The sequence below is a fragment of the Vanacampus margaritifer genome, chromosome 16 (assembly GCF_051991255.1).
Source record: "Vanacampus margaritifer isolate UIUO_Vmar chromosome 16, RoL_Vmar_1.0, whole genome shotgun sequence".
NCBI lineage: Eukaryota > Metazoa > Chordata > Actinopteri > Syngnathiformes > Syngnathidae > Vanacampus > Vanacampus margaritifer.
Genome location: NC_135447.1, coordinates 4265774 through 4291213, shown reverse-complemented (window position 1 = coordinate 4291213; position 25440 = coordinate 4265774). Strand labels below are relative to the sequence as shown.

General features: G+C 41.8%; 1 protein-coding gene across 1 annotated transcript in view; it reads left to right on the top strand.

Moving 5' to 3' along the window:
• The window catches only part of LOC144036535 (rho guanine nucleotide exchange factor TIAM1-like), a 55804-nt gene that overhangs the window by 2242 nt on the left and 28122 nt on the right, over positions 1 to 25440 (top strand). Inside the window, exons 3-4 of the mRNA XM_077547242.1 lie at positions 7871 to 7966; positions 24865 to 24920. The gene's annotated coding sequence lies outside the window, so the exon portion shown is untranslated. The remainder of the gene's footprint in view (positions 1 to 7870; positions 7967 to 24864; positions 24921 to 25440) is intronic.

Sequence of the window (25440 nt, the reverse complement as noted above, 5' to 3'; positions counted from 1 at the left end):
TTTTTTTTTTAAGGCTGCAATGGATTACTGGCATTTCCATTAATTACAGTGGCAAAATCGTACACAGCTCCTGATAAACAAGTTATTTCATACACATAGGTACGTACTTAGCCAACATCTTTTGTTCGCGTGAGTCAGCTAGCTGAGGCTTTTCCCTGCAGGGTGTTCCGTTATGTAAAATGGAACCCCCCACCCCCACCCCCACCGCCACTCCCAAAGCAAATATTTAGCAGACAAGGAAGTGGTGAACATGAAAAAATGAACAGCGGAAGTCGGCTTTGTTTTGTTTTCTCATTATTTTTATCTCTTGGTGTTTTTTTTTCTCTTCATTCTCCTAATATGGGGATGTGGAGGGGTTGGATTATCTGTCCAGCCAGCCACTTTTTCCCATTGAAATCTGTCGCGTGTGTGCGTGACATGTATCGCTCCAGTGTCAAGTGTTCTGCTGTTTCCCAGCGCTCCTAACTTGCGTACAGTGACTGCATACACATCATTTTTATGATAAATAAATATTATACAGTGGAAATGCTAGGAGACAAAAGTCTCAATGTTAAGTGAAGAATAAAAAAAAAACAGGGCTGGAGAGTCAAAATGTAAGATTAATATTATAAGAATAATGTTACTTTACAAGAAAAAAAGTCATAATGTTGTGAGACTAAGGTGGTAATCGGATGAAAATTTTGTAGAATTCGTTTTATGAGAAAAAAAATGTAATGCTAGTACGAGAAAAATTTCATTTTGTGACAGAAAAGTCTTAATTCTAAGGCAAAAGAGCAGCGTAAGGCACATAAGGTAAAATAGGTATGGTAAAAAAGTCTGAATTTTTCAAGAAAAAAAAGTCAATTCTATGAAAAAAAAAATGCCATAGGAGGAAAATGTACTGCTATGGGAATAAAGTTGTAGTGGTTCAGAAAAGGAGTCTTAATGCTGTGAGAAAGTCGTAAAACTATGACCAAAAAAAGTCTTACTATGATGGGGGAAAATCACAATACTGCGGCAAAAAAAAATCGTAATTGTTTGAGAAAATGTACTACTATGGTGGGGGGGGGGGAGCGAATACTTTGAGAAAAAAAGCGTAATGTTATGAGGAATGTTACAAAGAAAACTCTGCAATGTCCAGAAAAAATAACTACGAGAAAAAATTCTATTATGCACGAGAAAAAAACGTACAATTTTTTAAATAACTAATATTTTTTTTAATATTAAACAAAAGTGCACCATGTGTACGTGTGCGCATCTCCGTGGGCGGCCAGCGCTAAGCCTCAATCCTCCGGGAGCTCATTTCCCACATTTCCCAGGAGAACACGACCCCTTTTTCCCATAAAGCCCCCTCCTCACCGTCGACTTTCCTCCGACCCCCCTCGTCGTCTGCGCCGTCAACTTGCAGCGGAAATGGCCGAGACACTAAGCTTGGCTCCGCCTTCCTCAAAGCGAGCGATGTGATGAGACACAACTGGGCGACTAACAAGGCCCGCTTGTGACTCTTTTGCTGTTTGACCCCGAAAACTGTTAACTAATCTGGAATACTGACATTCCAGTTAGAAATAATCATATTAGTTCATGACTTTTGATCTATAGTACAGTTACTTTAGGATATACAACGCTTTGAGCAGCATTAGCGTAGTAGCTCAATCTGCTGCTCTAAATCAACAGCATTGATAGTTTAAAATGTAGAGCAGCAATGTACAAGTGGCGGGCTGCAACCTGCCTACACTCCGAGTTGGCGCCATGATAAATCTTCAAAAGATATAAATAAATGAATAAATTGTGAGGGTTCGAGTATGTTTCGGGATTTTTTTTAATTTACAAAATCCCAAAAATCCTCAAAAACGCTGATAAAAATCCAATTTATGTTGTGCACAAAAATATGGGGGAAATGTGAGGGGGAAAAGTACAGCAAAAAAACAGAACACAATTTAATAAAAAAAATAAAATAAAAAAAGATAATAATCTGCAAATATGCAGGGATAGTACATTTTGAATTGTAATATCACTAATCACCACTAGATGGCAGACATGTCTAGAGAGCGTCTGGCCAACTGAAAACACGGACGCCATGTTGTTAATAAAAGGTCGAAGGCTGCATTGTGCAGTCCCACCTGCTTTAAATCGTGTTATTTTACTTTACTTTGCACAGAAATGAAGTGCTATTTGCTTTCCAGTCCTCTCAATTGACTTTCACTTCCCACAATTACAATTTCCTCCTCTGTGGGTCTCCAGTGAACCGATGCATCTTTATACCGCTGCCTGGTCGTTGTGAGCAACGCCATGCTGAGCAACACGGCATGGTTGGAACATGAAAGTGGAAACACCTATTGCAACACATCACGTAATCGCAGCATCTGGGTAACAACATGACGTCCACATGCCATGTGACTAGCAGTTGGCCAATCACAGCGCAGTAGCTCTGAAAGCGAGTTGGCCAAACTTTTTCCATCTACGGCTCTGAGTTTCACTTATAACGCCTACAACATGAATAGGCCTTATACCTAATAATATAAATATTTTAAATGAGTCGATTTTTTTTTTTAATGAGCAAAATCAGTTCTTGAATGGTAATATTATAATAGGCAAGAGAGTCATTTGCACTGGGAAAATACAGTATGTGGTTATTTTGTTGTTTTTCTTCTAATCCTTTGCTGTTGAGTTTGGATCTTTTACACATGCATTGAAAAATGTATTATCAAAAATGAAATATACTAAGAGCTCATATTTTGCACATATTTTGTTCACATTTAAAATAGCATATTTGTGCCCCCCCCCCCCACTAGCAATGATAAAAAATAAATTGTCTCCACCTCCAGCATTTAAGTTGCCCATCCCTGACGTAGAGTTTTATAAATAAGTGACATGTATAAATTGTCGCTCTGAAAATGCACTTTTGGTTGTCATATTTCTCCTCAGTTTATGTTCAGTGCAGATAAATAAGTGCCAAGTCAAATGTTGACCTCATTAACTTTTGATGTTGAATATGACTTTACCCATGTGTTCTTTTTAATGACGTGCTTTGCGCTTGCAGGTGTCATATTCCTCCTCAGTTTGTGCTCGAGGCAGACATAAGTGTCACGATGATTAAGTCTGTTGTTTAATGTGCTGCTCCTTAACAATGCCCTCCGAAAATGCACTTTTCACACATAATTAAGTGTATTCACGTTTAAAAATAGGAAAATCGCTTTTACTTGCTTTGACTTGTAAAAAAAAAAAAAAAAAGTGGCTAAGCGTGTGCGACAACATGGTTGACACCAGCTAAGATCTTTGGACTTAAATTAGCACTTGCTAATGGATTTTTTGGGATGCTTCCGGGCCAACTCGGTTTATATGCGGCTCACTGATGTGTGTTAGTGAGGCAGCGTGTTTGTGACGAGGTCAGGACGCTGCAGTGTGTGCGTGCGTTAGCACTCTCGCCGTACAGTTTTATCTGTGTCACTCGTCTAATCTCAGATACTGACCTCTCACACGCACTCACACGCAGCAAGCAATTTGCTGACACTGCTTGTGAATGTCTTTATGGAGCTAATTTGTCACAAAGTGGAGCAATGAGGAGAACCGCACGCTAATTGAGAGTGAAAGCAAACATTACCCGCCCCGTCCCGCCTCTTCCATGTTCTTCCACAGCTGGATTGTATGAGCGGTACGGTTAGTTTTAGTGTCGCTTTTCAGAGCTGGGTACCATCCAGACTTTTGATCTTGAGGCGACATGATGCTGCACAGTCCCACAGAGTGAGGAAAAAGGCGGCGTTTTTTTTTATACCACTCCTCAAACACTTCAAGTGCCCAGCAATGTTAATAGATTTGTTCTCATGATATTTTCAATATTTTGAGTTGGTTATAATGCATAAAATAACAGAACAATTGTCAGAAAATACTAAAAAATACAACAACAAAAATTATAATCCCCAAAAAACCCTAATATAAGCGGTTTGGAAAATGGATGATGGGTAAATAATAATAATAATATTCCACCAGAATTTGTACGGGACACGTGATTAAAATTAGTCTTTAAATTCTTCGTCTGTGTTCACGTCGCTCGCATGTTTGCAGCATTCCTGGTTAGCGGAAGTCTTTTAATGAGTTAAGCGGATTTTCATGAATATTCATGAGTTGCTACAGGCTGCAGACATGCGTGTCATATGACCTTGTTCTAAGAAGCGTGTGATGGTAGGTTAGCATAATGTTTGCAAAAAGAGCAGCTGGTACATCACATATGGTGCTTTTATTTTTATTATTTCAAGTCACGGCCTCTAATAAGACATTTTGACCGCGGGGATTTTCCCCCAGAACTAGGAAATTTGGTAAATTAGATCACGGGTAATTTGTCAAGGTCAGTAGAAGTCCGTTCTTGAGGGCTTGTGGGGGGCAACAGTACCTTTAAAATTAAAGTTGGGGTCTGTAGTTTGGAACATTTGAAGCTTTTTTTTTTTTTAGTTCCAGGAAGTAAATATAACTCAAGTCTTTTTGGTGGAAATGTGGCTTCCTAGCTTTACTCTTGTAATTCCTGTTTTACTAGCTAGCCTATTTTACTAGCGCTATCCTACAGTTCCAGGAAGCATCGTGAGTTTCTGGTACTTTTACATGCTGTTTTTTGCTGCTATTGCTACCGCTACGAGTCATTCCGATTTTACGGCAACAGAGGATTTAATTTATCGCAACACTACATTGTTCTCAACCGCTGACTCGTAATTTATGTGCCGTAATAACAGGTGAAGTTTTAAGAGCCGGCAGGTTTGTGGAACAGCCCCGTTGAGCTACTAGCGCTAGTAAATGTTTCATCTTCTTTCATTGGCTCATTGGCCATCGCTCCCTGGGGGGTCGTCTGGTGAAATGGCTCAGCGGCCTTGGCTAGCCTAACCTAGTTTGTCTTAATATAAAGCAACGTTTCCGTGATGCCGCTTTTAACTGACAAAAAATAAAAGGTTGTTGTTTTAGAGCCTGACGCTGTGTTTGAAAGCTTCCTAGCGCATGTTTAAAAAAAAAAAAAAAAAAGTCTCTTCCCTTTGATTGTTGTCCTGTCATAGAACACCTTTCACATCCTCGTGTCAGCATCGTTTGTCGCTAAGAACGAGCAGTGTAGCGTCTATATTATTTCCTCCATATTAGAATGCACGGCGGTGTTCCTCGCTAATGGGAAATATAAGTTGGCCAGACAGGGATTAGCTGACATGACCCGGGGCAAAAGCGGAACTCGGCAAGCCACCGTGTTATACGAGAAGGCAATGGCTCATGTGTGTTGTCTTGCCCGGCCCGGCTGTATATACGTTAATGCATACATTATGCATCCCAGCCTACTGGAAGATTGGGTTTTTATCTGGCAAAGCTTGTGAACAAACTGGGTGACCGGATAGTTCTCTGCCTTTGTTGACGCCTTTCACTGTGCCTAGAACCCGACACCATTACTCATGCTCACACAACATAGATATGGAGTTACAGTACTGTAATTGTATTGGCACCTTGTACATTACAAGTAAATAGAATGACTAATCTAGACTAATCTATTTGCTCTTGTCATTAGCTATTTATGCTAACTACCACCTTGCACAGTACATACAGTATAAACACGATTAAAATGATATCCACACAGTACAAAAAAAAGAAAAAATTGTGACTCCGTGACTTAATTGGAATTAGAGCTGTCAGGATTAATCGTATAGTAATCGATTATCAAATTAAGTAATCGTTTGGAGCCATTTTTATAAATTTAAAATTGTCTAAATCCTCTGATTTCAGCCTGTCAACAGTAATTGTTCACTGATTTCTGTAGTCCTTCATGAAAGAAGACTGATTATCTTCTGTGTTTAATCAAACTAAGACATTTGCAATCATCTTTTTTTACTTTGGAAAACAATGACCGAACCGGTAACATAGTACAAGATCAATTCCCCCCTTTTTTTTTTTAATCACCATATACGAATACTAAGTATAAAATAACCACTGATTACTGGTTAAAAAAAAAGTGATTTTATAAATACGCTTTAATGCAAAATTAATTGATAGATGAATTGATTCTAAAAATATTCAATAGTGACAGCACTAATCATAATGGAGTTTTACTATAAAACGAAATGTTATCGGTTTGAAGCGTTATAACTGGAATGTTGAAGTCATCCAGCATTATGTAAGAAAATGACGACCCGCTCCAACGTAAGTGGCAGTGGCGGCGACTCTCAGGTGTGGCGGGACAGGCTTAAAACTACAAACAATACAAACAGAAAAACATCATCATGGCTTCCTGGCGTCTGCTCTTACATAACAATCCTCCACCTGTGCCTTTAGCGCCGCAGCTTGTCGCGGCACGCCACGGCGGCCTTTAATCCGCTAAATCGCTTCCACGCCGCTCCTCGCGTAATTCTATTACAAGCCAATAACGCTGTGTTTGTCTAGTGCTGTGGGAAGCGGTCTTGCAAGGTCCGCTTCATCCCGCTCGATCGCCCACTTCCTGTTGCAGCAGGACCCCCGCGCAGGGTCGTGTAAGGGCAAAGCCCAAGCGCTCGGTGAAGCGGCGGCAGCAATTTTCCATGCACTTTGTGGCCGCCGCATTTTCTCGTCTAAATGTTCGATGCAGAATGCAGCTGACAAAGAGAATGAAAATCAGCAACTTGTTATGTAATCTGTTTGCCTCAGATGCTTTTTCTTCTCTCGCAACTAGCATCTCACTTTCTTTTTGTTTGTTTTTACCCAAATAGTAATCATCGTGAGACCACCACAAAAAAAAAAAAAAGTTGCTAGCAAGATTGGAATGTAGCGTCTCGCTGACTAAATCTGTATGTAAATGTGCTGTATACAAGACAACGTTAGCCAAGGCTGCTACGTTGGTAGCACGGCTCATCCATGTCAGAAAGTTGCCAAACATGAAATGTTACCAGTTTAACGCAGTAATATTTTTTTTGAACAATCAGTTAAAGTTAGAAGAGAGTGCTAATTAAAAAATATCAGCTATGTGGGGGTTCATGTAGTTACCCTTTAAGCAAAGTATTGAACACAAACAACAACAAACAACAGCTGAAGGGGCATATACCAGAAGGTTGTATTTATATTTACATTCATCCATCAAATATACCACTTCTAAGTATCTTTCTAAGTATCGAAGTAGGGATGGGTGAGTACCGATACAAGTGTTGCTCCAATGCCGATACCAGGCCCCGATACTGCATTAAAACAGTGGTATCGGTGAGTACATGTAACAAGTAACATGCCGATAACCATTCATTCTGACGCTAATATAGGACTTTAAATGCAGCATCTTGTGTCTTGCTCATGCACGACATTCACTGATGTGCGACATGTTCACTGCATGCTGAGCTAAGATATCCTATTGGCCCTTGAATGCTCTGAGCCAATGGCTGGACAGCTTTTTCATGTTGAGAGAAAAAAAAAACTTAGGTATCGGCATCGGGGGCCAAAAAACGGTATCGCAACAACACTAACATATATATATATATATATATATATATATATATATATAGATATATACTGTAATTCTATTAATCTTCTTTTATTTATTTATTGTTGTTTTTTTTTGGGTGCATGTTAATGGAACAAATTCAACTCACATCTCAAGGCACCACTGTACTTTTTGTGACATTTTTTGTTTGATAGTGAGTCATGGCTCAGTAGAGGTTGCTCTACACAAATTGAAGTAAAAAATTAAAAAAAAAAAAAAAAAAAAGCACACTGTGTGTGTGTGTTACTCTTGAGGCCAACGAGCCGCAATTAAAGGGAAGACAGACACACGAACACACACACATGCTGGCAGTCCACTGCGAATTGAGGGAGGAGTGTGTGTGTGTGTGTGTGTGTGTGTGTGTGGGGAGGCGGGCTCTCGTACACACACAGCACAGACACACACCCCTCTCTCTCTCTCTTTCTCTCTCAGTCTGGTCTGGGCGTGCGAGGAGGCAGCATGTGTGCGCTTTGATGTGTGCGGGACTAGCGCCTGGATTCTCCCGTCTTGAGGAACCGCCGCACCGAGGTACGGCCGCATTGCTTTTTTTAAAATTTATTTCCTACAGCGTTTTGGAGGAATTTCGACTCCTACGTGTGTGTGCGCATGTGTGTGACAGGAGCCCACGTGTGTGTGTGTGTGTGTATGTATAGGGGATAACCCCGACGTGAAGGCACGAGCGCCACTACTCATTTATTTACGTGCATGCTCAGTGGGCCGAGCGTTTATCAATCATTCATGTTCAAAAGTGTCTCACACACACACACACACACACACACACACATGCTGAGTACGATAACAACTAACCGCCAGCATGACTGACTGACATCCCGCCTGATGCACTTTGCGTGTTCTAACGCCAGTACAAAGCTCAAGATGGCGAATTAAAGGAATTAAAAGGCATTTGGCGCGAGGAAGAAATGGAGTCGAAAAGGTTTTAGACATGTTTTTACCTCTTGTGCCCCCTGCTTGTATGTCGATTCCCAAAAATGTGTCGGTTAAATCTTAGTATTTACAGTATTGTACACATTTGGCTAGCTCATTTATGCTAAGGATGGTAAGCTAAGATGCGTTTTGACATAAAAAAAACAAAGCAAGTAGACTATTTTTAAACATGTTCACCTCCGTTCAGCACCTTTGCTCCAAAAAACATCCTTTAAGTTAGTTCTAAGTTCAAAGCGCCATGTTGTACCACTGACTCAACTCACTTCACAACAATCAGCAATTTGGCAGATCCATTTAGCGAACGATTCTTCGAAAAGAGCCTTCAATCGGTTTATTGCCACTCCCAGTTGAAGTTTACTGTCAAACAAAACATACAACAAAGAGAATGACATGTTATGCTTTTCAAACTAACTCATAGCCGCCGCTAGCTTAATGCTAACACAGAATGGGAAATGGCATGAACAGCTAACAGATAGCATCTTTGTGGCGGTTTTATCACCCTTTCAAAAAAAAAAAACATGTAGGATATTATAACAATACTTACTGGCACATATGCTTTATCCTCTGCAAAGAATGACTAACTTTAAATCAATATCATATCTCAAGGCAATACTGTATAAGGTTTTAGACACATTTTAACCTATTCCACTCACACGCTCCCCAAAAAGTCCCCCAAAACTCTTTTTTTAAACAATTACGCGTCCCTAACTTTTAATACTTGTTATATTCTCCAGCATTTTATGTGTTAATGTGCTGTTTATTCTCTCTCTGGTGTATTTATCTTGAAAATGTGTCACTTCCTGTTGGCGTTGGCAGCGGCGTGTTTCAAAAGAGGTGACCTGTGAAAGGATTTATAGTGGCGGATAAAACTACCGTGTGTGTGTGTCTAAGAGTGTGCGTGAATGCGTGCACTTTGTTTTTGGACTCAGCCGAAGCTCGCGGCTGCGGAACGGAGGCAAAGAAGCCATTATCTCGTACACTCTGATTATCCATGTCAATGTGTACAAGTGTGGGTGGGTGGGTGGTTGTGTGTGTGTGCGCGCGCAGTCACACACAACCATGTGCTCTGTGTGCGTACAGTAAAGCTAATATAGTGTGTGTGTGCGTAAAGGGGGGGGATGGGACTTGGGGAGGCAAGCCCTGTGGCGTGTGTGTGTGTGTGTGTGTGTGTGTGTTTTAAAATGTGTGTGTAGTGAGTGACCCACTTTGATACTCTGCCCCTGCTGCTAAGTCATCTACCGTGCGTATGAATACGCCGATGCCTTCAGGTAGTTTTGCCTCTTTCCAGATCAATAATCCATCATTGATCCGCCTGTTATACGTTACAATAGGCACTTGCGGGTACCGCGGAGACGCTCATTAAATTTGGTTTGGTATGAATACAAATCACCAAGTCAGCAGTCCCCGAACGCATCGAGACACCTTCAAATGAAAACAACACTAATGACAATTTTTAAGTGTTATTATCACATTCACACCCAGCCATTTACACCGAAGCAACCCACCTCGCTCCCGGCTTTTTTTTTTTTTTTTACTGGATTTTGACTGATTTTGCAAAGCCCGAAGAATATTTTGTTCTATTGCAATAAAAACATGGAACCTACCAAAAGAAAGATTAGAGTCTCTTCTTTCATCAGAAAAAAAGTATATTTCTGTCTGTTTCCGTTTTGCAGCAATTAGCATTAAAATATAGCGAAGTTTCATCATTATTCACAAATCTATTTAGAATTGTGACTAAATGAGCTTTTTTTTCAACATGGCCCTGGTTGATCTCTTTTGCTCTGTAGCCACCTGCTGGCCGTTTTTGTAATAACTACCATTCTTTGCAGTTGAGAGGCTGCATCAAAGCCTTCTGAGTGCTCTAGCACAGTGGTGCCCAAGTCCGGTCCTCGAGAGCCCCTGTTTTCCATGTCTCCCTCCTCCAGCGCAGCTGAATCTAATGATCAGCTCATCAGCAAGCTTTGCAGAAGCCTGATAACGATTCTGATCATGAATCAGGTGTGTTAGTGGAGAGAAACATGGAAAACAGGCTGGATAGGAGCTCTCGAGGACCGACCTTGGGCACCCCTGCTCTAGCATAAAAAAAACGTATAAATGTGTCTTTGGAACACTTAAAACATTTAAAATAGAACGTATTTATACGTTTTTGGGAGCAAATGAGTATTATTTATGGTTAATGTTTCTTATTGACATGGAAAGATGAGCTCGTCTTTCCGGCCTTTCATGTTCTTCCCTCGTTTTTTTTTTGCCAAGCAAATACAACACTTATGTGTAAACGACCCCCACCCAGCGACCCATTGTGTGCACGTCTACATGCAATCAAGCAGTGTTTGCGTTGTGTATGTGTGCGCGTTTGCGCGCATCCTAGAGACGGCATGCTTGACAGAACTGACAGTCGATTGGCACTGATGCGATGGAATGTTCATGATAGCAAGGGTTGGAGTGCTTGTAGACAGATGACGTGGATATGGTTGATAGGATAGACTGGCTGGCTGATAGGCAGACGGATATAGCTGTGTTATGACGGATCGATCGATTGGTAGACAGGCAGACACGTAGACAGATCGACAGATCGATACCTAGAGAGATAGTTAGCTACTAGGGATTTTCGATACCTTTTTTTTCAGACCGATACCAGTACGAGTGCTCAACTCTTGTGTAGTCACCGATACCAATTCCAATAACCGACACCACTAGTAATTTTGGTACATAAAAGTTTCCCCCAAAAAACAATGACAAATCATTTTAAAGACCTACATGTCCCGATATAGCATTTTCCCCCAATTTGCATGAAATTAATGGCAATTTTCTATTCTTCTAATATCTAGTTCCTGATCCTAATGAAAAGGCCAAACGAGGTCGTGAGTGCTAACACCTTGACATGAGACTGGATATTGGCTAGTGATAGACCGTTTTTTTTCCAGGGCCAATACCGATTATTAGTAGTCAGGGAGACCGATAACCGATATTTCAAGCCGATATTCATTTGCAGTGTAAGTGAAACTATTAGCGTCAACATTTTTTAAAATGACTTTTTCTTTTAATTTTAAACATATAAAGAATTGACAGCTTTCTTTAAAAAAATATTTAAAAAATTGCAGGGAGTCTCCAGGGTCATCAGTATGTGTTAAGCTAAGTAAATAGCTGCCTAAAGTTTTCTACTGTTAATAAAGTTTTTCAAAATGTCAAGACAATTGCTTCTTTTTTTTAATAAAAAATAAATAAAAACTATAGGGTGTTCACAGTGTCAGCCTATTTTTTTATAAAGTAGAAATTTAATTAAATCCATAAATGAAAATTCTCTGTATCTCACTGAGCGACAAATGCATGTAAATGTAGCTAATTTGGGGTTTTCGTCAGGTTTGGTAAAAGTTTTAAAAAGATCTTCGCAGACAATTAAAAAAAATGGTCTGAATATGTTTGATGTAAAAACTGTATGTGAACATCTTACAAATCCTGATGAAAACTCTAAATTCTCTACCTTCATAAGCATTCACAGCTCAGTGAGATAGCAGCTTTATCGGCCTTCAGATTTGTAAAAAGGCAGATGCGAACATTTGTCAAAAATGCCAAGTATCGGCACAGAGAATCGGCCTGGCCGATAATCGGTCTGTCTCAAGTATCGTCCTGATGCTGGTATTGGTTAGTGTTGTTCCGATACCGTTTTTTGGCTCCGTTTTTTGAATGTCGTGCACAAGCAAGACACAAGATGCTGCATCCAAAGTCCTATATTAGCGTCGTAAATAATGGCATCGGCATGTTAGTACTCGCCAATGCCGATACCACTGTTTTAATGCAGAATCGGGGCCTTTCCCGATACCGGTATCGGCATCGGAACAACACTTGTATCGGTACTCACCCATCCGTACTTCGATACTTAGAAAGATACTTAGAACTGTTATATTTAATGAATGAATGGAAATATGAATACAGCATTGTTATGATAGATGGGTAGACTCACAGACAGACAGAGAGACAATGCATTAACACTTTTGTCCAAGTCATGTGTGTGTGTGTGTGTGTGAGAAGTATTGCGCAACACACTCCTCCTCACAGCCGTTGACGACGTGCTCGCTCGCTCGCGTTGCGTGCGCGCCGGTGTGCGATGCGACCGGTCCGGTTGCGCGGGTTGTCATCCTAGCTAGCGCACACATGACTTGACATGAGGAGTGATGGAGTGGGGAGGGGCGGAGGGGTTCCTCCCCTCGTTCACTTCCTCCCTTTTGTCTGCTCCTGATGACTATGGACTTTTCCCTCATTCTTTTCCTCTCTCCTTCCTTCCTTCCCTCCTCCATTTTTGTCCATCCCTCCGTCAGCGTGACAGCCCTGCCGTGCCCACTCATTATCTCTAATCAGTGTCGTCTTACAGCGCACACGTGTGTCCTCATGCTAGCTGATGCGCTTGTTGTGTCTGAAGTGTGTGCGTGTGCATTCCTCTACTTTCATGGTTTGAAGCCTAATTTGCATAGTTTTGACACTGATTACGATTATTACATGTAAAGATGCCACAAATTTGTGTGTGTGTGTGTGTGTGTGTGTGTGTGTGTGTATCGCGCAGCATGTCTAATAGGTGGGGGAGGGTTTGAAGTAGGGTCATAAATTTCTCACTTTCTGAGGTATTATCTGCTGGGCCCAAGGTGTGAAGTTTAGCATTCACTCCTCGCGATCTTGCTATTCCGTGTGAAAGGTATTGAAATGAAAAGAGAAAATTGAGATAAAAGTTAAGTTTTCCCAATTTGCTAGATACTGTCAGAGGTGGGATGATGGCTGTGTAAAAAGTTGGTACCAGGTGTGAAGTGGGGCTGAAGCCCTAATGCTAATTTAATAAGTTAATAGCTAGAACGATAGACGCAGCCACCGGCGTATTTTCAATTGCTATATTGAACAAAAAGCAACAACATAAACATGCAATAAGAACATTCATGCAGTCACGCACAAGTTGCTACGGCCACAACTGATGATCAGCCACTCAAGACTCAGACTGGCTATCAGTTAGCCATTTAGCTGCCAGCTGCTACCCGGACTTCACAACAGCGACTATTACCTGCACCTCACATGCGCATTTTGGAAGGTAACAAAACATCCATTTTCCAGTTTTCGGAGGTGGTATCAGAGGTGTAAAAGACGCACGCAGGCAACCGCGTGAAAGGGGATAGCGGGAAGCTAGGAGCAGGATGTGAAGTTAAACACCAAGCAATTGTCACTGACTTCTGTGTGGAAAAAACGGTGACATAGATGCCCTGATGGACTGCCGTTGATGCACCAGTTTTTCTGAAACTGTACGTGTGAAAGGGACTTTGGTGTCCTCTTAGCGCTCCCGCCTGTTGACCTGGAAGCGATGCGAGGCGCTGCTCTCTAAAGGCTGTGATGAAGGCTCAGTGTGGCGTGTTGCCTTTTATTCGTTATTGTTTGACGCCGCTATGTAGTTTGTGCTTATTTTCATATGTGTGTGTGTGTATTGACTCACGTTGCCTTTGTTCCCCCCCCCCGACCCCAAGGCCTTGCCAGTGTCGCATTGAGCTCATGCAGGTCGCTAATGCACCGAGACTCCATTCAGCGTAGTGACGAAGCACGACAATAAGCAAGAGTGTGTGACCGTGCGTGTGTGTGTGCGTGCTTTCTACTAGGAAATGGACCCACTGACCTGGATCCAGAATCATCCACTTTTGTTTTGGTCCCAAGACATCTTTATAAAAGCCAACAGTGGACGCGCTTGATGGAGCGTTGAACCAAGACTTGCTGATTTGAGTTTCCCTTTTTTGCCCACTGTAGACTAAAGTGATCTAACATTTTTATAAAGCACATTAGTAAGCAAAACCACATCCATTCGGTTTGTCAGTTTGTCAAATCTGTTGATGGAAAAACATACACTACAGTAGGTCAATTGTACAGATAGACCGATGTGTGTGTTTTTTTTTTTACTGATACCGATTATTAGTAGTCAAGGACGCCGATAACCTATATTTGGAGCCGATATTCATTTTCACTAAAAGGGAAAAAAAATACAAACACCAGCTCTTAAATTTGTTGAATTTTTATTAAGCATACATTTATTGAATAACTTTTAGGATTCATAAAATATCGGAGTTTAAAAAAAAAACTAAATAAATCTTAGTCAATAGACATTTTTGTTTTAAAACAAAAAGTTCAGGTATCCCAGGAGCAGTCGCATGTCTTCAAAAGTTAAATAAAATCTTAAACAAGTAAATAGCTCAGTATAGCTTTCTACAGTAAATAGTTTTCCAAAATGTCGAAATATCTCAAGTATTACAGTTTTACTTATCTTAGTTTTTATTTCAAACAAAAACAGAAGGTGCAGAGAGTTCCCAGGGTCAGCAGCATGTCTTATAACGTCAACCGAAAATGATCGATTATCGGCCGTATGATTCTTCAAAATGGCCGATGCAAATCTTTGTATAATGCTGAATATCAGCGCTAATAATCAGCTTGGCCGATAATCGGTCTATCCCTAGTCAAATCTACAAAAAATATATATACATTGGCCCAATCCCAATACCGCCCCTTACCCCTCATCTCGTCCCTCCCCCTTATGAATGCGCGTTCACACGGACAAAGGATTTTCCCAATTCTCCGTAAAATTTAGGGGAGGGCTACAGGTCCATTTTCACGAAGATAGATGCCGACCTTCCTAGGTTCTCCCTTATTACAGTCACGCCCACTTTGCAACACCGCGGGAAGCAATAGGGCGAGCAATGGTGACACCAGGAAATAACAAAACGCAAGAGACAGTATGCTAATATTTATTGACTGCCATAATAATGATAGTGGTGTTTTCGAATGTTCTGTACTTTGGCAGAAATTGGCCCAAAAAAAATTTAAAAATAAAAAAAAGAGAGAGCAATGATGATGACATGTCAAATCGGTAAAATTACCGAATGAACAATATTGCGCTCTCCAGAAAAAAAAAAAGAAATCGTCACAATTGTGTGTTTTGGTAAACGCTTGCTATCGTCGCATCCGTTACGTCACAACCAGCACGCAGCTGCGGCGGCTTGAGGTAACGACGTAGCGGATTGGATAGCGATAGGACGTTTCCAATTCCTAGTGGGATTTATTTTGTCTTTGCCTTCCCAAAGAAGTAGAAGGGAGAGGGAAGAGATAAACGAGACAGAGGGTGCAGGGTGAAGAGGAAGTAATGGGATTGGGCCATTGACTTTATGGCAGTCACAGCTTGAGCTTTCAATAAACTGTCTGGAATTGTCAGGAGAGGTAGTCTAGAAAACCTGATAGACGAATTAAGAATAAGTAGGTACTATTTACTTAGCCACAGGTTGAAAGTTAGAGGAATGATCCATTATGTATTGCAGCAAATTCCCGTCTCTAAATACAAATGTCTAGCAGCCGTGAGTGAAAGTGCGATCATGTTCGAATGGCATCTGGAAGGCAGAAACCCAACACGGTGATTATTATAAACAAGTGTTTACAGTATTTGGTCGAACCAGTATCGTAATGATATTGGGCGTAGGTGCACCCGACCACCACGCCCTGTCAACGCCTGTGTAAGCGTACAAACAAAACAAAAGCAGCAGATGTGTGCTGGTGGCGGACACGCGGGTGTTCTCACGTTCCCTATTCTTCGAAAATTGGCATCAGTGGGTTACGAATACCTCATTAAGTTCGCAACGGCAGCGCTGATTTGTGCTCAGGTCTTTCCAGTCGGATGGCGTTTGTCTGCAACATTCTCGCCGGGAGTTTCTCGCCATCGCAGTGCATTGTCCTCTGTCTCGGCTTCAGTTTGTTTGCGAGCGCTGTGTTGACTCAGGTGCAGGGACCTGCGAAGATAACTCCCCACTTGCTCCCCCCACCTTCCCCTCGATGTCTCTTTTACTGCCAAATGCCACCTGCTTTGTTGCAGATAACAGAGGGCTTAGGCCCCTTTCTCACAGAATTTACACAAACTTGGTGTATCAGAGATTTATTAGTCCGTGCCTTCCACACAGAAGAGTTCACATTGATGGGTGTTAAGGGAGTTAGCGACAAAGTGGATAGCAGCGTGTAAGGCAGGCTTCCCTAATCTTGGTCCTCGAGTTTCGAAGTGAAGGGGAGAGAAATCTGTTTTTGGCAAGCAGTGTGAAAAGGGGTTCTGATGCTACCTCATAAGCTGTCAAATTTGCAGTTTGATGTAAGTCCTCTAGTGCAGTGGTCCCCAACCACCGGGCCGCGGACCTGTACCGGGCCGTGGGCACCTTTGGACCGGGCCGCGTCGGGCCGCACAGTTGAAAGAATAAAAAAAACTTACTGTACTCCCGGTTAATTGATTAGCCGAGGCTTAAAAATATTTTATTTTGAAAAGTGACCGGATTCTCTCTGTTTACGACGGACTCTTGACACATGTCAAGATGCTAATTATCTCAGTCGCGTTTTGTTACCCTTGTTATGGTAGTGGACTTGCGTTTGTTGTCGTAGCCTTTTATTAATCAGCCGACGAACAGCCAAGCACCCCCCCCTCCCCCAACCCACTGGGTTGTCGGTCCGCCAAAGTTGTGGACATGTATGAGGGACCACTGCTCTAGTGCAAGGTTCACCAATTCCGGTCCTCGAGGTCCAGAGTCCTGCAGGTTTTAGATGTTTCCGCCTATCAACACACCTGATACTAAAGACCAGGATCGTTATCAGGCATGCTGATGAGCTGATTATATGAATCAGGTGTGCTAGTGGGCGGAAACATCTAAAACCTGCAGGACTCCGGACCTCGAGGACCAGACTTGGTGAACCCTGCTCTAGTGTTTCATATCAGCACCAACATGGTCTTTTGGAAGTTACCATTGTCTGTCCACCAATCAATGCACTGTGCTATGTTTTCGGTAGCCTCAAAACTGTGTTTTTTTTTTGTACCTTTTGCGCAGTTCACTTAAGATGGCACACCAAATAGATGGTGGCGGAGTGAAAACTACGGGCATATTTCAAAAAAAGTCTTCAAATAGCTGCAACTCACGGAAGAGCCTAAACTGCCCAAGATCCTTCCGTGCTTTGTAATCAGATGATCCTATTCATTTTTTCTCCTCCTCAGTAAAAGTAAAGCCAGGGTTTTTTGTTGTAAAGGTGACAAATCCATATTGCCAAGCTGCAGCGCACTTCACATCCAAACGAGGAAAAAGCACCGGGCCACTCCCCGTTCAGTCGCTTGGCAACCAGCGACAAACATGGCAAGCTTGAGCACAGGCCGTCCTCCCCACACCCTATCCCGAAAGTGGCTTTTTGATGTGGTTAAGGTTTGAGGAACCTCCATCAACAGCACTGCTATCATCCGTTGGTCGTTGCGTCACGCCAGAGTAGAGTTGAACTTTCCCAGCCTGTGTCATCCAACAGTAGTTTGGTGTGATGCGCAGTTGTGAAATCCTCTCGTGTCTTACCCACCAAACGGTTGGTCACTATTGTTATTGTTGTCGACGTCAGCTTCCTTCCAGCCCCTCTCTCATCTTCCCTCCGTGTCTTTGCTGACCCTGCCAAAGCGTGGCGTGCTCCCTCCAGCTGGAAAGGTTGTTGTTGGTTTTTTTTTGCCGAGCCTCAGCAGTTTTTGCCTCATTCACTGAGTGCTAACAGTGTCGCCTTGTTGTATCCAGTTAGCTCACATTTCAACAGATCACTCCTCTCCCTTTGGATTAAGTTCTCAGCATGTGCAAATCCCACTTAATATTTCAGTTTTCTAGTCCCTACTGCCAACACCAGGCAGTTTCTTTAAACGGAGGATACGTTTGCCAAAGGCTAAGCAGAGCTACAGTGTTGTTGGATACACAGAAAAGCAGTGCGTAAACACACTGTTTTAGTCCAAATAACAGCGTAAACACCAAAGACAGGAAACCCCCCCCCGACCCTATTGCTCACGGATCCCCTTCCCCCACTCATCATTCATTAGTCTACCTGCGCACCCCCAGCTCCATCCCCAACCCCCTCTAACAGCCTCTCATCAGTCCATCAACACCATCTATCCCTCCACGCCGCATCCATCATGTCTATCTTTTCCCTAAAACCCTCTTATCCTGCGCTCTCGCCCACTCAGCCACCATGTTATTTCGCCGACTCTTCAGAGGACGCCGAGCGGAACAGGAGGTCTTACCCCACAATTTGCTGACATGCGCACCTGTCTGACTGGCGGCGGCAGCGGGGTTAAACTCGTGTGGATTTGTGGGGATGGGCTCTCACGTGTGAAACTACGTTGGACTATAATACACACTCTTTTACTTTTTATTTTATTTTTTTACAGCGTTTAGCCAGAGAGATTACTCACCTTGGTGTTCCACGCAAAATCCAACAAAGCGGGACTTTTGTGCTTTGTGTGCGCTTTCACACAGTCTAGATGGAATCCACTATTTCCTTTACATGCTAGCATTTTTTAGCCTTTGAATCCGGCAAATCGGAAGGCCTCTTTTATCCTCCCATTGCGTGTTGGTATCTTCTGCAATTCCCTTTCACATAACCACGTTACGGCTCTCATACTAGCTCTGAAGCCAGCTAATTGGCGGCTTGCCTTGATCGCCCCCTTTCCGTGTCATGCTTTCTGTTTTTTTCTTTTCACACATCCACTTTACCGCCACTTTTATCCCCACAGATACTACCTCTAATGCCGTGAAATTAGTGGGTTGTCTTTGTCTCCCTATTCGGTGGTAGAGCTTATGGCTATTTCTTTTATTCTCCTGTCACTTTTACGTTTGTAATACTACCTCCAGAGCTGGTGAATTGGCAAGTCGACCTTCACCCCCAACTTCTTGTTGTTTCAGATAATCCTTTTAAGACAACCATTTTCCCGCCTTTGTTACAATGTCTGAAGCTACCAAACTAGCAGATTGCCTTCTTCCCGATTTCACGTTGTGCTTTTTAGGTTTACCTTTTCCACAGGGGCTTTCTTGTCTTTGTTACTACCTTCAAAGACAGCAAATTGCCTGGCCACGTTTGTCCTCCTATTCCGTGTCATCGCATTCCGCTATTCCCTTTCACATAGCACAAGTAATACCTCAGATACTTCCTCGAAAGCCAGGAAACTGACAATTTGCTTTTATCCCTTTTCACATATTTACCATTGTACCGCTCACATCTTTGTCACCCCGTTCCGTGTTTGTGCTTTCATGCCTCTGTTACTACCTCAGAAGCCGAGTAATTGATGGGTTGCCTTTGCGCCATGATTACATGTTGGTGCTTGGCGCTCTCAGTCGCGGTCCCACCTTGGTCAGTATCTCCGAAGCCGGAAAATTGGTGGAGGGTTAAATCTTTGGTGTTTGTCGTGTCGGATCTGCGCTGAGGTAGCAAAGCGTCGTAAGCCGCACACACCCCCATACCCACCCTCGTTCAACGAGGGTACTTGCGCCTGAGGGGATTTTATTTTAAATTATGGTAATCCCCAACTGTACCATAGCGCAGACCGGCAGTCGGCCGCGCTGAGAAGCGTGCGGCATAATCTCTCGGTTAGACGGAGGAGCGTCTTTAATGAGGTTAGTGCCACTTGAGGAGCAGAGTGGAGGGAATTGGCTGTTAGCGAATCCCGCTGTAACGTTTATCGTCACACTTGATCCTCAGATACTTTGACCCTCAAATGTGTTTTTTGTACCCCTTTCCAACTTTTTTTGCTCTTTTATTTGATCTCCAAAGACAACTAGAGTGCAGACCTCAGCCGAGGCCTAACACTCCCACATAGAGTCGCCGTGAGCTGTCCCGTTTGGCCACAATTTTCCTGACAAGGATTTTGCGTGTCTCTAAAACCACATGACACGGCGATGGCGGCGGTGACATGTCATGCACCGAAATGGCGTGCAGAAACGATGCCATTAGGATTTAGGACGGGCTGTCACATTTCCCGTGAGACTGGCTTGGCTCGTCAACAGCAATTGGCAGCGATCGCGCATCTCAAACTCAGTGATGGTAATCCTACTCCCGCCTAGTGTTTTTGTACTTTAATGTGGAAACGAGTAGCTTTGTTGTGCCACTCAACGGCGGTCTGATGAAGCTTTAAATGTTGTTTGATTCAAGCAGCAGGGACACCGTTTGTGTGTCAGGAGTGGAGGCTGCGAGGAATGGGAGGGGGCGACGATTCACGCTTGTGACGGCTCGTCAGATCCCGAAAGGATGAATAAGAAACTAATCTCCCTTCTAGGGAAGCCGACCACTGATGTCTCAGACAGAGGGACTGTGGGTGTGGAGCCTGTTTGACGTACATACCAGTATGCTGTGCTAAGCTAGCGCTAGTCTTCATATATCTATTCCAAGGACAGCCAGACATGTCTGATCTTGAATTTCTGCGTAGCGCTGCAGAAGAAGCTGCTTCCCAGTTTTGTTCCATTCAGGACTTCCCGCTCACCTACTGAGAGAGTGTCAACCTCACCCACTTGCTTTAATTGCCGTTGATAGGTGGGACACCTAACTATGTAAGGAATTTTAAAGGTGCAGGAAAAGACCCGAGGGCAGGCTAAACCCAGGGACTACGTCAGTGGCTTTTGTGGCTTCGCGAGGGCCAAAGCGGCCAAAGGGTGCACACGAAGGTCAGAGAAAATCCATCAACCTGCCAAGGTCTGGTATTTCAATGAGCTCAGGACTGTTATTAGGACTGTTTTGCAGTTCCAGAACCAGCTTTTGGCTTTTCTGTACATCTCAGGTACTCATCAGGTTCAGAATGAAGTGACTGCACGGACTGCCTCATTGGTTCATGACACCAGTGGGTTTTGGGGCTTCGCAGGGGCAAACGTGGCCCTTGGGTGCACCCGGAGGTCAGGGCAAATCAGTCAAGCTGTCAAGGTTTCATTTTACAAAAGGTTCAGTTCAGGACTGTAAGTAAGACTACTTGGCAAGTTCAGAACCAGCTTCCTGCCCCTCTGTAAAGTTGAGATTCTCACCAGGTTCAAAACGAGGTGACTGCCTCCCTGCCTCAGGACAGAACGGTCATGTGCCACTGACAAAATTCAACTATTTTACTAGACTCAGGGCCGTTTGCTTAAAAGGTTCAAGAAGTTGGTTCAAGAAGACTGTTGGACTACTACTTTGCAATCTTCCAATCCATCTTTACATTTCGGTTGCTCGCTGTGTTTAAAACAAAGTGACGTTGCGACTGCCTCCCTGGCTCAGGACAAGGAGCTAGGGCTACAACTGGCCTTGTTCAGGACTGGCTGCTAGTGCAAATATTTTACTGTTAGCACTATTACTTTGAAAGTTTAGGACGAACTTCGGGACAGAACTGACTGTAGCTATGGCTGCCTAAAAAGTTCATGACAGACTACTTTCAGTACTACTTTAGAGGTTCAGGACAATCTTGTTGCATTAATGTGTCGTGGTCTGGAGTGTAATAATCAACAAGTTCAACAGGTAGGCTACTGTCGCTTAGACATTAATTACTAGTTTTGGTAGTGGCGACTGGCACCATTTCTTAGTTTCAAACATGAACACTTACTACCTAATTACTACTTACCAGCTAAGTAGCCGATTCTGGCGCAGCCACTATCCTAACAACACAGCAGGTTTAGGACTGGTTGACAAGCTACTCCTTAAAACAACCATTTAGCTGAACATCCAGCCCATCAAAGCAAGACATCACTTCTTATTTTTCACAGATGGTACAAGTTGTTGTTGTTGTTCCAGGAGGCGATGGCGCTTAGTCATGCGCACCTCTCAATGATTTATGGCTGTGGGTGGAGTGCAAAGTGTCATTATACAAGCGTGATTCACATTGGGAACACTTCTTTTAAGAAAGCCAGTGTTGTACACCAACAAGCATGGCCACAAAAGACATAACAATAATAGTAATAATAAGTAGGCATGTTGGGGAAAACCTTTCCTCACAGGAAGGTTTGTTAGGGTTTCATCTGCCATCAGCGTACTGACACACTGACAGTTTGGCAGTCGGCTTTGAGCAGCGCTTTAGCATTGTCGTTAAAGAAAGTTCCTAGAATTCATTCTTGAATTTGATTTCCCCAAACAAACACCTTAATTATTCCTAATAATGACATGTAATCCTTAAATCGGGTTTTCAAAGGTCTTAAAATGACACATTGTTGTCCAATCATCTGTCAAGAATAATAATAATTAAAGTCAATGATACCTTTTGTTGTACAGCTGTGATAGTTAATGCTTTGTGTTGTTTTCATGAATAAAAGCTGCTACCTGTAAAAATGTTAATGCAAAAAAAAAAAAGTCATGTTGTTGAAACATCTGACAATAATGATAAGAATTAAAGTCAGTCGTTCTTCTTTTGCTCGTGTTGGTAAGGTAACTGCATTAATAAATGATGAAGCCTGCAAAAAAAAAAGCCAAATTGTCATCCCATTTGATCAAACTATCTGATAAGAATAATTCATTTTAAAAATATATTTTGTTGAGGTATTTTGCATTGACACTTCGCAAATGATGCTAGTTAGCTGACGGGAATAATAAGAAATAAAGAATGTATTTCTTTTTTCTTTTAGTTTAGGTATGACATAGGGTACCACAAATAAACTGCTAACTAAAAAAAGCCACATTACTTACTTAATTATATCAAACCAGCAGTCAAAAATAAGAATTAAAGCCAATATTTGATTATTTTGTACTAAAATAGGTATAATTAGTATGCATGAATAAATGGGTCAACCGGCAAAAATCCAATTTGATCAAACCAGATGACACATATAAGAATTAAAGTCAATATTTCATTTTTGTTGATAAGGCAGATTTAGTCATTATGAAAAACTCTTATGCCACTTTCTTATCCAGTTGTATTCTACCAACTGGCAAGAATAAGAATTAAAGCCAGTATTGAATCATTTTGAGTTTAAATGGGTATAATTAGTTAGTTTGCATGAATAAATACCACTTCTTAATATTTCAATGGTAAAAATGCCTCATAATTGTCCCATTGTATCAAACAATCTGATGAGGTCAATTTAGATCAGTGGCATTAATAAATGCTGCTACCTGCAAAATACGTATAGTTTATTCCACATCTTTATGCAATTGTAGCAAACCACTAAGCTGATATTTCATTTTGTTGTCTAGATAAGGTCGATTTACTGTCTGTCATTTGCCTGAATTAATGCTGTAGTACTGTCCAATCATCTGTCAAAAAGAATAAGAATTAAAGTCAAGTCATTTGACGCTGCTACTGATTCTTAGCTTCTTTCAACATACAGTAGTGATGCTGTGAGTGAATACACTGCCAGGCTGAGGCAAAAATGCTTTTATCCGCTTAAAGCTCAGCAGCAATAACCTGCCTCACCCCCTCACCCAGCATCCTGATCTGCTTCCATTTCACTCACCATTCTATTCATAGCTGCGTACCCCCAAACGCACGCGCACACACGCACACACACCTCGCTGTAGGGCAGGTAAAAAGGAAAGTCAACAAAAAGAGTGTAAACACTGTGAGAGGGAAAACAAGACTTAGTGCTGTTGTGTAGTTGCTACACAAAGCACACATGCTGAATGCGTATGTAAATAACATGGAAATAGAAAGGCCCGAAGGGGTCATGTTTACACGTGAATGCTGGATGTAATGTTAATTTCTTCACTATGTGATCTCTGCCAAGGAGTTTTCACTGCTTGGTTTTGTTGGTGTGTTGTGCCATTCATCTGTTTTAGCCACCCCCCAAAAAATATTGGAGATAAATGGAAGTCAGTAATATAATATTGTACTTTGTAAAAATATATGGAATTTAAAGTATTAAACAGATTTTGACACTTTTTTTTTTTGTTTCAATTGAGTGAACATTGTGCTGCTCATTTGTACATACATGGAGCCGGTCAAAATTAGTCGTTCTTTACGTAGCATAATAAGATAATGTCTATTATATGTCTTCATGTCAGTCTTTAAATATTTGTTGCGTAGAGCGTTATTATAACACTGCCTCATATACGATATTCATTTTGCATTGTTTGTTAGCATTAAGCTAAACAGACATTTTCTAAGTCAAAGCTTTAGCCTGTGTTGTTTTGAATACAAAACAAATCCTATCACAGTGCATGTATCTAGCAAAATAGCAAACTTGTTAAAATTAGGATTTTGGAATCTCTGTATGCAGTTTGCTTTGACATCAACGCCCTCGTCTTGGAAGGAGAGAGCAGCATTATTTCGCCTCCTTCTTCAAGCGTTCCTCTTGAATGTGACACCACAAGGCTGTGTAACTTAATGACAGAAGTGATGTCACATATCACCGCTTGCATGTGAATAATGAAGTTGCCGCTTTTCCGGCGGCATGCGCTTTCAATTGTTACATATCATACGCATCACGTGGCATCATAGTCGCTTTCATCCTTTCATTCTGCTCGCCGCGCTCAGTTGCGCATATGAGTGGATGTAAATTATTTTTTTGTCAAGATTGCAGAGCGGCTGCTGTTGGCGTGTGCGCGCATGCCCAAGCGGTTTGTGGTGAAGCTGTGAGTTTCCAGGGTGTAGTTCAAAGAAATGTGGTTTGACGTTGGGACTTGGTGTATGTACTGCGTGCGTGCTTCCCCCTTTTATCCTTGCTGTTTATTGATGGATTTTTTTCCCCTTCTTTGTGTTTCAGGTCATCCTGAACAGTCCAAGCCGGACTTGGACACGATCAACCTGAATGTCCTGGAGGTGAGTACTTGAAGGATGTCAAATTTTAAGACATTATTAAGTCAATGTCAATCTTTTTCACTATGTGGGATCACTAGAAAAAAATAGTTGCTGAAAAAAAGTAGCATATTTCAAAAAAATAAGGATCTCACTTTATGATTAGAAATAATATATTTTTCTAAAATCTATTCTGCTTTATCCCCAAAAAACTTGTTTTTTTTTTAACAAAATACAACATTTATTTTTCTAAAAACTACTTCGTTTCAAAAGGATTTTTCGGGGGGAAATATGACTTTTATTCAACAAAAAAAGGCACTTCATGAGGCATACATATTTTTTATATATATACTTAAATTAAAAATGTACCACATTTTTATTGTAAGAATTATTTCTGTAAAAATTAAGCCTTATATATGACTTTGTTTAAAAAATATGAAACATTTTTGGTGAAATAAACACAATCAACCTATGCAAATATAAACATAAAATGTTTTCTTTATATATATTTTTTAATACAATATTTTGTTGACTTTTTTTTGTG